This window comes from Ostrea edulis, chromosome 1 (genome assembly GCF_947568905.1).
Source record: "Ostrea edulis chromosome 1, xbOstEdul1.1, whole genome shotgun sequence".
In the NCBI taxonomy this organism is placed as follows: Eukaryota; Metazoa; Mollusca; class Bivalvia; order Ostreida; family Ostreidae; genus Ostrea; species Ostrea edulis.
In genome coordinates this window covers 83,873,324-83,889,253 of record NC_079164.1, presented here as the reverse complement: position 1 = coordinate 83,889,253, position 15,930 = coordinate 83,873,324, and the positions used below count along the sequence as shown (strand labels likewise).

Genomic DNA, 15,930 nt, shown 5'->3' with positions numbered 1-15,930 from the left:
CTTGATTGAACTTGTATGTATGAGACTTGTTCTGGTCGACGGATCGCAGATAAAGGACGCATAAATGTTCATAAATGGATGCTAACTAAAGGTACTGTGAAAGTTCAATTATATATCATTTACAGCAAATCAATATATGCATTAAGGATTATCTGTCTACGACGTCAAACTGAGGACAATTTTCTACAGAAGTATCGGTCATTTGGACCATTAAATCCTTGATATTACCTAAATGAAACTCTTGTTGACTGCGTTCAAGAGATCTTCATTGGAGGCATTCTGATCGTTTCTTTTTTTCTTTACTTTGGAAAATTAATGTTACAATTTCCAGTGTCCGCTTTAATCGTGGTATTAGGGGAAGTTGCCCAACTGTCATACAATTACAGCAGATATTTAAAGGGGAACTAATAGATGAATGGATATAAAGCCAAAGATATATATATATATATATATATATATATACATATACATATACATATATTATATACATATATATAACGCAAGCGTTTTCATTTTATATTCGTCAGGCGTTACATTTTAAATTAGTTTTACCAGACCTTTATGACGCCAGGCTATTTTAAAACTAATTTAAAATGTAACGGCTGAGAAATATAAGCGCTTGCGTTAAAATTTTAACTTTGTGTGTTATTTATTTTATTTCTTTTAATAGCTTATACCGGACACTGTGATTTTAAAAAAAATGATAAGTTATATATATATATATATATATATATATATATATATATATATATATATATATATATATGTGTGTGTGTGTGTGTGTGTGTGTGTGTGTGTGTGTGTGTGTGTGTGTGTATAGGAGGTATGAGATTGATCGCTGTTCGTTATCTTCTCCTTTCATTCTCTTTATAGTTTTTGAGTTTATATATAAATTATGACAAGACGAACTATGATCGTGTAGTAGTAGCGAATTGTGAGGCCTGCCGCTTTCTACTTGTACATATATCTTCTTCACATACTGAATTTGACTATGGATTATTCTGTTTACCTGATGAATTAAGTAATAGTGCTAACAGCGGGTTTGACCGGTCAATAAGGGATGTTTACCCCTCCTAGGCACCGGTATGTCCAGGAGTCCGTGTTTGTCATACTCTTAATTTTTTATTATTTACCGGATTTAAGAAATTGATCACTGTTCGTTATCTTAACTTTTTCATTCTTTTGTCTGTGATAAATAATCTAAGCATGTTGATGTAAAAATACTGTAAAATATAAAACAAAATGTTCCAAGATGAAAAATTATTAAGAAGTTAATGCAAATATAAAATATCAAAGCCATTGACGTCATTCCTCGTTCACCAAGTCCTGCAGCTAAACAATAGCAATTCTTTGAAGGAGATAATCCCAAACTAGACGTTCAAGTATCAAATATAATTTGTCAATATCAAAATTTGATATGGTATTCAGCATCTCATAAATATGTGTATAATATTTACTCCAAACAGAGCTACCGCTAAAAGTAGATCATTTTACAAATGTCAACAATCCAAGGTCAGATTCGTTGAATGCGTTATTATTATGTGAAATATCTATTTACAAGACTAAAACCGCGTGTAAGTGGATCAAATTTGAAGTTTTAGAAACTGAAAATATGTGATGCTCCCTACGATATGTAAGGCAAATCTGAGCCCAGTAAAGATAACAACGGTTCAGTTATCAACAAGTTTAAAACTACTCCGACTCCTGTCTTTTCACGAGACTGTGCATACGTATATATAATTCATTCTTGTCAAAGTATATAATTACAGTACATTGTAACATTTGTAACCCAGTTATCCCATGAAATCTACATCAAAGAGCATATTAATTCATTCTTCGAATTTCAATGAGTTTGAGTTGATTTGCGGTAAAAAGTTTCAAGTTAACATCATAATTATTTTCTGCATAAAACCACGTAACGTAAGATTATAAAAGGATTATTAGGAATCACGAGATGACGGTACTTGCCAGGAAGGGAGACTAAACTGCCTCAGCGCAGCAAACTCAGAAACAAATATACTAAACTGTAGAAACCGAATGTTAAATAGCTGAATAAGTGACAGTACTTTGCAAATACTAGGGACAAAATCACCACCACAATCATGAAAAATTTTCCCTGTAGAGTTAAATACATTATCAATTTCAAATGAAATGACAAATATCGTGTATTTGTCCATGAGTAATATTTTCTATTTATATGATATTTATGAAAATTCAGACTTTTTAATGACGACTTGGGGTGTAGATGAGTAGTTAAATCCATATCACATTTACGTTTCATCCATTCCTTGAGCTGACTTATCAGAAGACCACATGTACACTTTTACAATGAAAATATAAATCTTACAAACGAAAGTGAGTGATCATACAGAGTACATAAAATGAAATATGCATGTATCTGCGACATCACACTGACACTTTACACAATTTATCTGCGACATCACACTGACATTTTTCACAATTTATCTGCGACATCACACCGACACTTTACACAATTTATTTGCGACATCACACTGACACTTTACACAATTTATCTGCGACATCACACTGACACTTTACACAATTTATCTGCGACATCACACTGACACTTTACACAATGTATCTGCGACATCACACTGACACTTTACACAATTTATCTGCGACATCACACTGACACTTTACACAATTTACCTTCGGCATCACACTGACACTTTACACAATTTATCTGCGACATCACACTGACACTTTACACAATGTATCTGCGACATCACACTGACACTTTACACAATGTATCTGCGACATCACACTGACACTTTACACAATTTATCTGCGACATCACACTGACACTTTACACAATGTATCTGCGACATCACACTGACACTTTACACAATTTATTTGCGACATCACACTGACACTTTACACAATGTATCTGCGACATCACACTGACACTTTACACAATGTATCTGCGACATCACACTGACACTTTACACAATGTATCTGCGACATCACACTGACACTTTACACAATGTATCTGCGACATCACACTGACACTTTACACAATGTATCTGCGACATCACACTGACACTTTACACAATTTATCTGCGACATCACACTGACACTTTACACAATTTATTTGCGACATCACACTGACACTTTACGTACTGGACCAGGCTCCGGGTTCACGTAAAAACAAAAACCAAGCTCACACTTATGTAAGGTGATCGATCATAACTTTAGAACTGAAACTCTTAATTTGCAGATAATAGAAATTAGCAAAATTGGATAACAATTTCATTTTGCAATGACTGACTTCTCAATCATTTCATAGCAATATTCAGATTTATGACTTAAGCTTAAAATGTTTCATGATCCTGGGGCAAGGTTACAGTAACTATATAAACTTAAGCGTACAAAATGCATTTTAGAAAGACGTTTTAAAGAAAAGAAAATAATACAATCTCGATCTCGTCTCTGTAGAGAAGACATTATTTATAAATCGTATCTATTGACAAAGAAAGCGTCCTATATATATATATATATATACACGAATTTAATACAAAAGAAGAATATGATAATTATAAAGATGAAACTGCTTAACTGCTAATGATTGTAATACTAAAGGTAGAATAATGATATAAAAAAAAAAAATAATAATTGTCAAAGCAGTATATATATATATATATATATATATATATATATATATATATATATATATATATATCCAAATGTGAAAAATTGCCTGGTAGGGGACAAGGAGCAGAGCCCCACCAACCCACCCACCCCGAAATTACTGAGTTCTGACAAAATACGACGTATATATATTTCAATGTTTTTAGACATACATGTACTTCTATAGTTTGTGGATGGTGTTTGGTAGGAGACACGCGCCCGGCCCTGGTTCCACCACTAGTACATTAGGTACGTAGTGGGGTCGTTATTGCACGTACTAGACAATGCAGAGCTGCCACAGTTTAATGCGTTGCTATAGCAGCCACTGTTCCTACGAACCATAAATGGGCAATTAAACAGTTCATTATCTCTTGTCCTTCTAAATTCCATTGGCTAACCGGTTAGCTCAGTGTATTAATGTATAACCGCCGGTCTGAACATCGTGATTTCGACTGTAGCATGGATTTCAATTTTCCCCGTTCTATGAAGACTGCACTGTTTCACTAAATAAAGTAAAATTGAAAGTGTTCGATTTAAAAATGATATTAAGTATCCTCCATTTTCCATTCACAACAGTTTTCTGGGGGTGTTACTCCCCTGTATATTGTTGTTGCGAGATGTTTACTGATCAGATTGGCTTTGTATCGGGGCGTGGAGGCTTCATGTATTTTCAATCGAAGTATTGGAAAGCGATTAGCATGCTTCCTGGCATTTGTAAAGAAATCGTTTGTCAGCTGTAATTTTGATAATAAAGTCAAGCAAAAATCAGAAATAGTGAATTTTGGAATACTAGACCAGTAACACCCAGGAACAGGACTGCATTGTTTTTGTTTTCATCAATTGATGTCTAAAATGCATCTTTAATGAATCAATCATTGCCCCTTTAAAGGGGTAGTAGAGTGAAAAAGTATACTACATGCATTTTGCGGAACATTGCAGAAAGTGTATTTATACTGGACTCCAATGGGACCCTTCAGCCATGTGTCACCTTCAATCGATATGTAATTTTCAGACCATTAATATGATCTTATGTATGCATTTTCTGTACAGCATTTCACTTTTCATGAATATTATACTAGATTATTTATATAACGTATATATATATATATATATATATATATATATATATATATATATATCTTTAATATTCACCTTTTAATCCCGTGATAATATGCATTACAAAGTTTTGAAGGATATTCAGTGTTTGACACTAAGTTGTTTTTTTTTACATAACTAGTCCATAGGATTAGTAAATCCTGTAATTTACTAGTCCTGCTGATTGGTGACTAGTCCGGCTGCCGGCCGAGTTGCGAAGCAACGAGGGGAGAAGTGCTTGCCCCCTCCGGTAGGGGGGTCTGGGGGGCCTTTTTCAAAATCTGGATGCAAAATAGTGCATTTCCAGTCATTTATTTAAACAAATAAATAAAAATTTTATACCCAAATTCAGCTTCTATTTTTACTGATTCTCACATCAAATCAGAAGAAAAAATATTTTACTGTTTCAATTTGATTAAGAGTCCACATCAAGTCCATGAACATTTTATATGCTTTGTTAGAAAGTTCCTGAACATCTCTCATTTGATAAAAGCATCATTAATGTCATCAAAATCATCGTCTGATTCAGGTATATCTGTGTCCATCTCTACCACTTCCATCTCTGCTACTTCCGACTTTTCATTCTCTTCTGCCAGATTCAATCCAATATTCTCTGCTTTATCAGTCGCTTGTTCATCGGCCTCTCTTGTCTGAGATTTCTGGAATGAAGATACATGTCTAACAGGATTTACTCTTACCTTAAAGCTTTAATTAAAATTCACTTACAGTCATCACCTTAATTTCATCCAAGTAGAATGGCTTTCTTTGACGAATACTACCAGTATACCATAAATCAACACTCTCACTTGGATCAAAGTCTTGAACATTTGGTGACTCTTGAGCTGGAAACAGAAGCATGGACATAAAAAAAACCCACCACCAATCCATTTAAGTTTTGGAAGAAATATTCGATTTTAAAATTCGAGCATCCGATCACAAATGTACCTACTGTTTCAACCGACCTGCAATGTCGGCAAAACATTTTGTTCGACTCATTGTCATAATGAACCCATTCATGCTTCCTCAACCCAGAACCTTGAAAAGTCCTTTTTCGTTTCTTGCGGTGGTACTCTCTGTTTGCTTGAGTTGTTTCTTCCTATGTTTGTCTTTTTTTGGGAGGACTGACGCTCATCCAAAAACCGCCACATCTTATTCAGTGTTTAGTGTATGCTTGAATCACTGTGTCATTTAATAACTATATAATATTAAGCGCAGAAGTGACACGGTTACGATTAGACAGGTTGATAAAAAATTAGTCCATTGTGTATTTACAACGATATGAAAAAGAAACGAAAGTAGGAAGACTTCGACAATTATTTTATTGTACAGTGTTTTGGGGTTTTTAGTAGTCCACCAGACTACTTATTAATGATATTTTGATAGTCCGGGACAAAATTTACTAGCCCCGGGCTACCGGACTAGCGTTAGTGTCGAACCTTGATATTTGCTTATACATAATGTAAATGCAAAAACTAAATCACTATAAATCTGTCAAGCGTATGAACACTGTCGAGCATGTAGTCTGCATGGTCCCCAGGAACCGGTGATTTTGTAATGATAATAGTAGGGGTCTATATCTTACCACTTACTATTAAAATTATTATTACCCCTTATTAGGGGGTGATATGGTGTAGACCCTTGCTATTACAGACAAAATTACCAATTGTTTTGCTCGGCCGCACGTATGTACCCGTAAAATGAAATTAAAGCTTTTTTATCCATTCCCGTATCGGACAACATAAGTGCACCTCATTCGATGCCAGATAAGTTGATATTGCCTCTAATGTGGTTTATATCACCACACAAACACAAGAAATTAATCCAAGCGCGGGGATTTTTCAACAACTCTTCTTTCAGTAATTGTACTTTCAATTTCTCGAAGTGACAACTTATAATAATACATGTATATGCAAACTTAATCGTTACTCACCGGTATTTGCGCCCTTATATGCACAGATGCTGTTACATTAAAAAAATTAGACCCCTCATATCTCCCTACTCTAATTCAAACCAATAACTGCGTAGAGATGTGTTCATGCGCGGACCCGGAGGGTCCGCATGCGTAACTTTAAAACGCCGGGGGTTGTGTTATTTTGAAGTAGTAATTAAAGTTGTGTCGCAAAATCTGAGTCTAGCGTATAAGTATCAAAATAGCACGTGTACCTCGCAGCTGCAAAGCGACATCTATTTCCCAGAGGAAATTCTCACGCAGTAGTGAAACGGTGCACATACTTATCTGTCATATATGCAACTACCAGGTATCGATTGATTGAATATTGTTTAATATCCCTCTCGAGAATATTTCATTCATGTGGAGACGTCACTATTGCTGGCAAAGGGCTGCAAACTTTAGGCATATGCTCGGCGCTTATGGCCTTTGAGCAGCGAGGAGGGATCTTAATCGTGCCACACACGGTTTTTGCTGTCTCATCCGAAGGACCGTCCCATTTAGTCGCCTCTTACGACAAGCAAGGGATACTGAGGACCTATTCTAACCCGGATTCCCACGGGACACTACCAGGGATCATTGCCGTCACTGATCAATGACCTGGAGTAAATAAATAAATGTTTTTTTGGTATATACAAACATACATATATATCAAGTATAACCCATGAAAGTTCGAAAGCTTATTTTCAATGGGGTCCTTTGATGCACGGATGTTTGCTCTAGGGGGTCATTATGTGGGAGGAAACCCACGTGTCCGAGCGGGCGACCGCCATACCCTTTCACATACAACCACCGCCGATCACGGGGATCGAACTCGGGTCGCAGCGGTTAGAGGCGAGAGCGCTACCTCTAAGCTACCGGGACACCTTTACCAAGTAAAAGTCAAAATTTGAAGCTCTTCCACCGGCACAGGTGACGTCTCCATATGATTGAAATGATATTAATCAACACATCATGGGACCTCATATCTCAATTACAGTCATAGCCTCAAATTTTGAAGCAAATATCACTGTCTAATATAAGATATCCCCTCGAGTCATAGTAACCTGTAATTTGGTCAAATGACCTTGACGAGTTATTGCATTCTATTTGACAAGAACAACGCCTGCCTATACTATAGTATGGCCTTCCTATAGCCTGGCAACGGTGATACTGTTGAAATATAGATGTCACATGGAACATAACGTATGTCTCACTCGAGAATTTTTCACTCATGGATACAGAACAAAGTTTTCAAATTCAAAATATTGTTGTACATATCCTTCACTTTTCATCCATATCAAACTTCTCATCCTTAAACAACGAGTCGCTTGATACTCCAATCTAAAGTTTTGATTTATTGTAGAACATTCTATTTGGCTACTTTTCTTATTCAGTATGGATATACTAATGGAAAAGTAACATAATTTAGTCACGTCATTGTCATTATAAGTAATATTATCATTTGATCAACTCTAATAATCGTTAGCAACTTTCTTATATTAACAATATATGACGCCTAGAATGAAGATCATATGTGCCGAAGTAGATGGCGCTATATGGGTTTGGGGAGTGTATAAAATTTGACTCGGCGGTGGTAACAAATTCTGGGAATGAGTAGCTTTTGTAAACTCAAACAGATAAGTATGACGCGAAGGAGATTTGTATGGATACTAATAAAATCTATTATTTCATGAAAACTTTTGTGATTTTTTTTTTTCATTTTCACACAACCGCTAAGTTCAGTTTTAGGAGAAACATCAGTTAGAGTTGCGAAAATACAGATTAGAATATATTATTTATTGTTTGTGAGCAATACACGGATGAAAAATAGCAATTTGTGCTATTTTTTAGGACGTTAAATTACGTGATTTTTTACATTCTGTACACAGTATTACAAGGAAACAAACTATAGAATTTCAAGTGGAAGTTCATATAATACTTTACAAAATGTAAGAGAGAGAGAGAGAGAAAGAGAGAGAGCGAGGTTATTTTTCAAAGAAATAATAAATAGAATTTTTTAAAATAATAGATATGACTCTGTTGCATTACTTCCTACCCCAGTATCTCTTTAAACATTTTAGAAATAAGTGGAAAATATGGAGAAATTTGTGTTACTATGGTAACGAAAGGACCAACCAGCATCATCTTTGATAATAGTTGAATGACTGTTCGTACGTTGATTATGCAATATCATTATTTTTGTGTTCGTATGGTTGGCTAAAATTTACTGAATACCAAATAATTCATGGTTGTTGATTGGTTGCTATGAACATGTTTCCATGGGAACATTATACTTTTGGTAACTTTTATCCAATCGGAATTCCTCGAATGTCTCGCGCACTCGACATAGATGTCGAGTGCGCGAGACATTCGAGGAGTTCCGATTGCTCTTTTATCTAACACCCATTTATACATACTACCAGTAACCACTCAGTTACAACTAGAGCTCCTCGGAAAGTCTTAGTAGTTATGATTCGGGACATTTTAATAATTTGACTGGTTTTTCTCCCGGGGAACATGAATCAAGAACTGTAACAGCTAACTCTGGTACAACAATGACATATGTACTTTTCCATCATTTTGTCACTGGTTTTTATCATGGATAGTTACCTGCCTTATGTTTTTTTTCCATATATCTATCTTCTATCAACTTTCTGAACAGTGTTACTAGGTTAGTATACTATATACGTATTTTACAGTGTTTTTCAGTGAACTATATGTATACAATATGTATATGCACATTGTTCAATTTAAAATAAAACCCAATCCTTCCATGAAATGGAATGATTTTTTAAAAAACTGTTCCTCGATTGTCCGACGACAGGTTTAATTTTCCAGCTGAACGAAAAGCTTTGAGGCTGCATGCACATATTCTTTGATTAACAATGTTGGATCCACTTAAATTTGCTTGACAGATCGTTAAGAGCTACATTCTGTTGACATGTCTCGTATACTCCTCACGAAACATTTTGTCTGAACATTTTTGTACATCAAACCTGCAGTCCTGGTTGACAAGTGTTTGAAAATGCAGAAAAATATTCCTTGCATATCAACAATTTCGAAATGATCAATTGAGCTACTGAATGATATTTACGCCAATGCATTATAACTTGTTCACAAACACCTCTCGATACATGAATTTCTCATTTAAGATTTTGTTTGAAGTATATTTATGTGGCATGCTGCGATAATTGCAGACCTGCTTACTCTCTAGCGATTTTATGATATGCGGGCAAAGTCATTGCTAATAGAATTCTCAAAGATCTATGACCCCACTGGACACGTTTTAGACTGACTAGAGTACGGAACTGTAGTTCTCGTAGAAAATCTTCTCGGAGAGCTACAGTTTTACAGCTTTGCTGACTACATGTGTGTAGTTCATTTTTTTCTGTCCATCCTCTCAATTTTGTCATGACGATTACAACGGTAATAATGTTACTACAATTTCACTGTTACATCATTGAAAGATAGCCACCAAGGCTACTAGTCTGTTACAGATATTTCACTGTTACATCATTGAAAGATAACCACCAGGCTACTAGTCTGTTACAGATATTTCACTGTTACATCATTGAAAGATAACCACCAGGCTACTAGTCTGTTACAGATATTTCACTGTTACATCATTGAAAGATAGCCACCAAGGCTACTAGTCTGTTACAGATATTTCACTGTTACATCATTGAAAGATAGCCACCAGGCTACTAGTCTGTTACAGATATTTCACTGTTACATCATTGAAAGATAACCACCAGGCTACTAGTCTGTTACAGATATTTCACTGTTACATCATTGAAAGATAACCACCAGGCTACTAGTCTGTTACAGATATTTCACTGTTACATCATTGAAAGATAACCACCAAGGCTACTAGTCTGTTACAGATATTTCACTGTAACATCATTGAAAGAAAACCACCAAGGCTACTAGTCTGTTACAGATATTTCACTGTTACATCATTGAAAGATAGCCACCAAGGCTACTAGTCTGTTACAGATATTTCACTGTTACATCATTGAAAGATAACCACCAGGCTACTAGTCTGTTACAGATATTTCACTGTTACATCATTGAAAGATAACCACCAAGACTACTAGTCTGTTACAGATATTTCACTGTTACATCATTGAAAGATAGCCACCAAGGCTACTAGTCTGTTACAGATATTTCACTGTTACATCATTGAACGATAACCACCAGGCTACTAGTCTGTTACAGATATTTCACTGTTACATCATTGAAAGATAGCCACCAAGGCTACTAGTCTGTTACAGATATTTCACTGTTACATCATTGAAAGATAACCACCAAGGCTACTAGTCTGTTACAGATATTTCACTGTTACATCATTGAAAGATAACCACCAAGGCTACTAGTCTGTTACAGATATTTCACTGTTACATCATTGAAAGATAACCACCAAGGCTACTAGTCTGTTACAGATATTTCACTGTTACATCATTGAAAGATAACCACCAAGGCTACTAGTCTGTTACAGATATTTCACTGTTACATCATTGAAAGATAACCACCAGGCTACTAGTCTGTTACAGATATTTCACTGTTACATCATTGAAAGATAGCCACCAAGGCTACTAGTCTGTTACAGATATTTCACTGTTACATCATTGAAAGATAGCCACCAAGGCTACTAGTCTGTTACAGATATTTCACTGTTACATCATTGAAAGATAACCACCAGGCTACTAGTCTGTTACAGATATTTCACTGTTACATCATTGAAAGATAACCACCAGGCTACTAGTCTGTTACAGATATTTCACTGTTACATCATTGAAAGATAACCACCAGGCTACTAGTCTGTTACAGATATTTCACTGTTACATCATTGAAAGATAACCACCAAGGCTACTAGTCTGTTACAGATACATGTACTTGCAGTGTTCATGAAAAATTCGGTTGATTTAAAGACGTAAACGTGCTCAAAATATCATAAACCTTCCACCTCGTTTGACAAATATCCACATTCACCTGGAAAGAAGCAGTCTTGATGATAATTATACTTGGAACACACATTGCAGGCAGGAGCACAGGCACGGGACCAAAAATTTTCCTTTTTATTACACAAAGATATTTATTTTCCCCCTTTTATTCAATAAAATATGTACCATTGATAAATATTCCGTCGTTGGTGGTATATTTATACACTGAGGCTCAAACGCGTACACTGACAAAAGTTTTTTTTAAAAATCTTATTTTAAATCAAGATGTAACGCCTGAGGACTTTTAAATGAAAGCGCTTGCGTTAAATTTTAACTTTGTGTATTCATTTAAAATTTCTTTTAATATAACTATATATCTAAATAGATACATGTAGATGTCTACATAGAGAGATAGTCACTTTTTTCAATGATCAATAAAATATCTAGGTAGGAAAACAACAACCCCACCACAAAGACATTTAGTAAAGTTTCCAAGCTTCGGAGATTTAAATTTAGTAACATGTTACTTAATGTAAAGCTTTTTAGAAGATTGGAAATGGACGCGCTAAAGCTTTACTACATGTTTTGATGTGTCTTCGCTATCCATTTCCTCATGAACGCGTTGCAGTTGTAAACAATGAACCTTGATAGATGCAGGCTGGTTTTTTTTAATTGCTGGGAATTCCAACAGAAATGAAAATAGAATGTAAATATAAGAAATAAACTTCAGTTTTAAAAAGGGAATATGTACTATGAACTTTAACGCTTCCCATCGGCATCTTTTATGAAGCATATATATATATATACAGTAAAACTGGAATATAGCGAACAGGGATAGTGAAATCGATTTCCCCGGCAAATTCTTTATATATTCCATATAAAAATCTGCGTACATAACGAACACGGATATAGCGAATTTACGGATGCAAGGTGAAGATAACGAACAGTGATCAATCTCATAACTCCTATTAGCAATACAAAATAGATAGTTGGGCAAACACGGACCCCTGGACACACCAGAGGTGGGATCAGGTGCCTAGGAGGAGTAAGCATCCCCTTTTGACCGGTCACACCCGCCGTGAGCCCTATATCCTGATCAGGTAAACGGAGTTATCCGCAGTCAAAATCAGTGTGTCAAGAACGGCTTAACAATCGGTATAAAACACGTCAGACAGCATTTGACCCAATGATAGGTTGTATTGACGAACTAGATCGTTATAACGACCATAGAATTTGCGAAATGCTGACTTCAATCGAGACTGTTGAAACCCCTGTACCATCAACTTGTTTGTCAGTAGCTTACCTCGATTTAAAAACTGACTATACACAGAACAAGCTCTTGCATATCGAATGAGTTGAGATATATAAACACCATATGCAGGTGATAATGGAATATTGTTACATAAATATGGGAAGTTGACGATGGAGAAGCTGAAATCATCCCGTTTGTCATACAGTTGAGTTGTCAGTTTGCCGTTAATGTCTACTTTCAATAAAATATCTAAGTATGAAGCAGAAGTGGACGACTCTGTGGTGTCCTTTATTTCGAGCTCACAGGGATATATCAAATCGACATATGAATGAAAGCTATTATTGTTAATATATAACGAAGTAAATTCCTATTCCCCTTGAATTAAAAATGTATGTAAAAATAACCTTTTATAACGATTTTTTTCATTTCATTTCCTGTGTGGTTCTTAACAATCGCTTTCTTTGGCCATAAAGGATCCATACTTATTACGAAATTTCTGTATTTTTTAAAAAGAGGCTGTTAACACTAAACAATACTTACACGTACGTTTATTGTGATATTTATTAACAAAACAAAAACAAAAAGCAACACAGTCTACGATTGACAGATATTTTAAAAAGACACAGATTGTTTGTATGTTGACATTTTGCTTTCGACATGTGTTTGTGTGATTAAATAATCCATCAAGATAAATTATCATACATAAATCAATGTATATATATCTTTTATAAAAATATTTCTCGAAAATATATAGGCTTAATTTCTCTAAGACTATGCAAACGCAAGTATGTCGATTGCTGGTTTCTTATATAACTGATATACATATAGAACAAATCAGTTTTATAACGAATTCGTTATATTTGAATTGTGAATTCGCTATAAACGTGTAACGAATCTCGCTTATAACGAATTATTATAGAGTGTCCGCAGAAATTCGCTATATCCGAGTTTTACTGTATATACATATATAAAACTGCAGTATGTGCTTAGTAGCCCACCTAACTTGACAGTCACATTTGTAATTGCTAATACTCTTTCGACATGGCACCATTAATTGCTGATAAACCCTCTTATCCTCAAATAATTGTCAAACGAGTGGTTTCCATTTTCAGCTCCCATTATATACCCATTCCAATTATTTACATGCACTAGATAAATGTTGATTGACAATTGCAATGGTCGTAAGAATAATTATTCTATTTTAAAGTATGTTGGTATTGCCTATATTGACATGAATTGTGCAATGCTACATATAATTACTGTCATATGGTTATAAATACAATTTCATAATGAAAAGTCTTTAAAGTACAAGAAGTGCAATTTTACCGACACTTTAGGTCGATCTGACGTGTTTCATACCGATTGTTAGATGCTGTCTGACATGTTTCATACCGATTATTAGACCGTTCTTGGCACACTGATTTTGACTACGTATAACTCCGTTTACCTGATCAAGATATAGGGCTCACGGTGGGTGTGATCGGTCGACAGGGGATGCTTCCTCCTCCTAGGCACCTGATCCCACCTCTGGTATGTCCAGGGGTCCATGTTTGCTCAACTATCTATTTTGTAAATGCTATAGAAGTTATGAGATCCAGAGTCTGCTCACACAATATCTTTGACGAAATTGAAAAGGAAGTACTCTCTTTCTCAAATAATTATCATAATATACATGTATGTCTGATTGGAGATTGTAATAGAAGAACCAGTACCATAAAATACTTTATTGACCCATAAGACTGTGGTAAACAAGGTGTTGATATTTTCCAGCATAATACACGTGAGTTACCGGAATTTTGTTGTTTTTTGTTTTTTTTGTAGATAGAAATTCGAAAGACAGCGTAATTAGCTATTTCTAGCTGTTTTGTAAGGGTACTGTTTGGATGTACGTAGACATTAAAACATGTTCATTCTTAATGGAAGGGTGCAAGAAGATGTGAACAGTCAATTCACCCGAGAGCAAACAAGTAAACAAGTGTGACTGATTATGCTATTTCTAATATTGAGTTTATGAGATATGTTTAAACAATTTATACACGAATATTCACTTTTACAACCGTATTTGGTTGCACCTGCATTTTAATACGGATGTCTGACTAGCTGTTTTGGAAGGGAACTGTTTGATGTATGTAAATATTGTAACATGACCTCTGAGAAGTAAATTGTGAATAATGTTGGCGAAAATATTGAAGCTGCGAAAAATTGGAATTTTGAAGGTAACGATGATTTTTTTGATCTCATTGAAAATGATTACAACGTGATTGATACTACATGCAAAAATTGTATTGCTGGTCAAAGAAATTCAGATCTCATTGACCAAATTGAGGAGAAAATATGTAATTTATTTATAAGCAAGGCAAAAGATATTTTTGGCACTAAATAAGTGCATATGAAATTATGAATGATAATTCTGCTTAAAACCATTTTAGAAATCCATAGTTTAATTACGAGTGAAAATCTGCAAGATAAAACTACCGCAGAGCCGAGAGATTGCTCAAACGTTACGGTGGTGATATTCTAAAACAAAACATGCATGATATAGAAAAGCGGTACAAGAAAAAACTAAGAGATCAGTTATGTGTCATAATTGCAAAGTTAAACAAAGACTTAACTACTTATGATCAAGAAATTCGAAAGAATACTGAAAATCTTCAATACAAACACTGCTAATATTCATGGATATGTATGATTGCAAATATTGATCTATACGTCTGATAAAATGTTGAAAAATGTGTCAAAATCTTATAATGTGATACGACCGAGATCAAAAATACTATAACAATCGTTTTACCTTTTATGTTGAATTATTCAACTGGATTTTAGGGAATTTTTTCCTAATTAATGGCTGATAGGTAATTATTCCTATCTACAAGAATAAAGGTGATAACGCTGACCCTAGGAATTACAGACCAATTACACTTACCGGTAGTAGTTATATAAGTAAGCTTTTTACTTTTGTTTTAAATGAAAGGTTGAGCACTTTTCTGAAGAAAAAAATAGATATGATCTTTAAAAATCAAGTAGGCTTCGAAAGAATCACTCAACTTTAGATCATATCTTTT

The 15,930-nt window shown here is 34.8% G+C and overlaps 1 protein-coding gene across 1 annotated transcript in view; it reads left to right on the top strand.

Annotated features, from left to right (window-relative positions):
- The window catches only part of LOC125678211 (guanylate cyclase 2G-like), a 50,832-nt gene that overhangs the window by 1,236 nt on the left and 33,666 nt on the right, over positions 1-15,930 (top strand). The window lies entirely within an intron of this gene.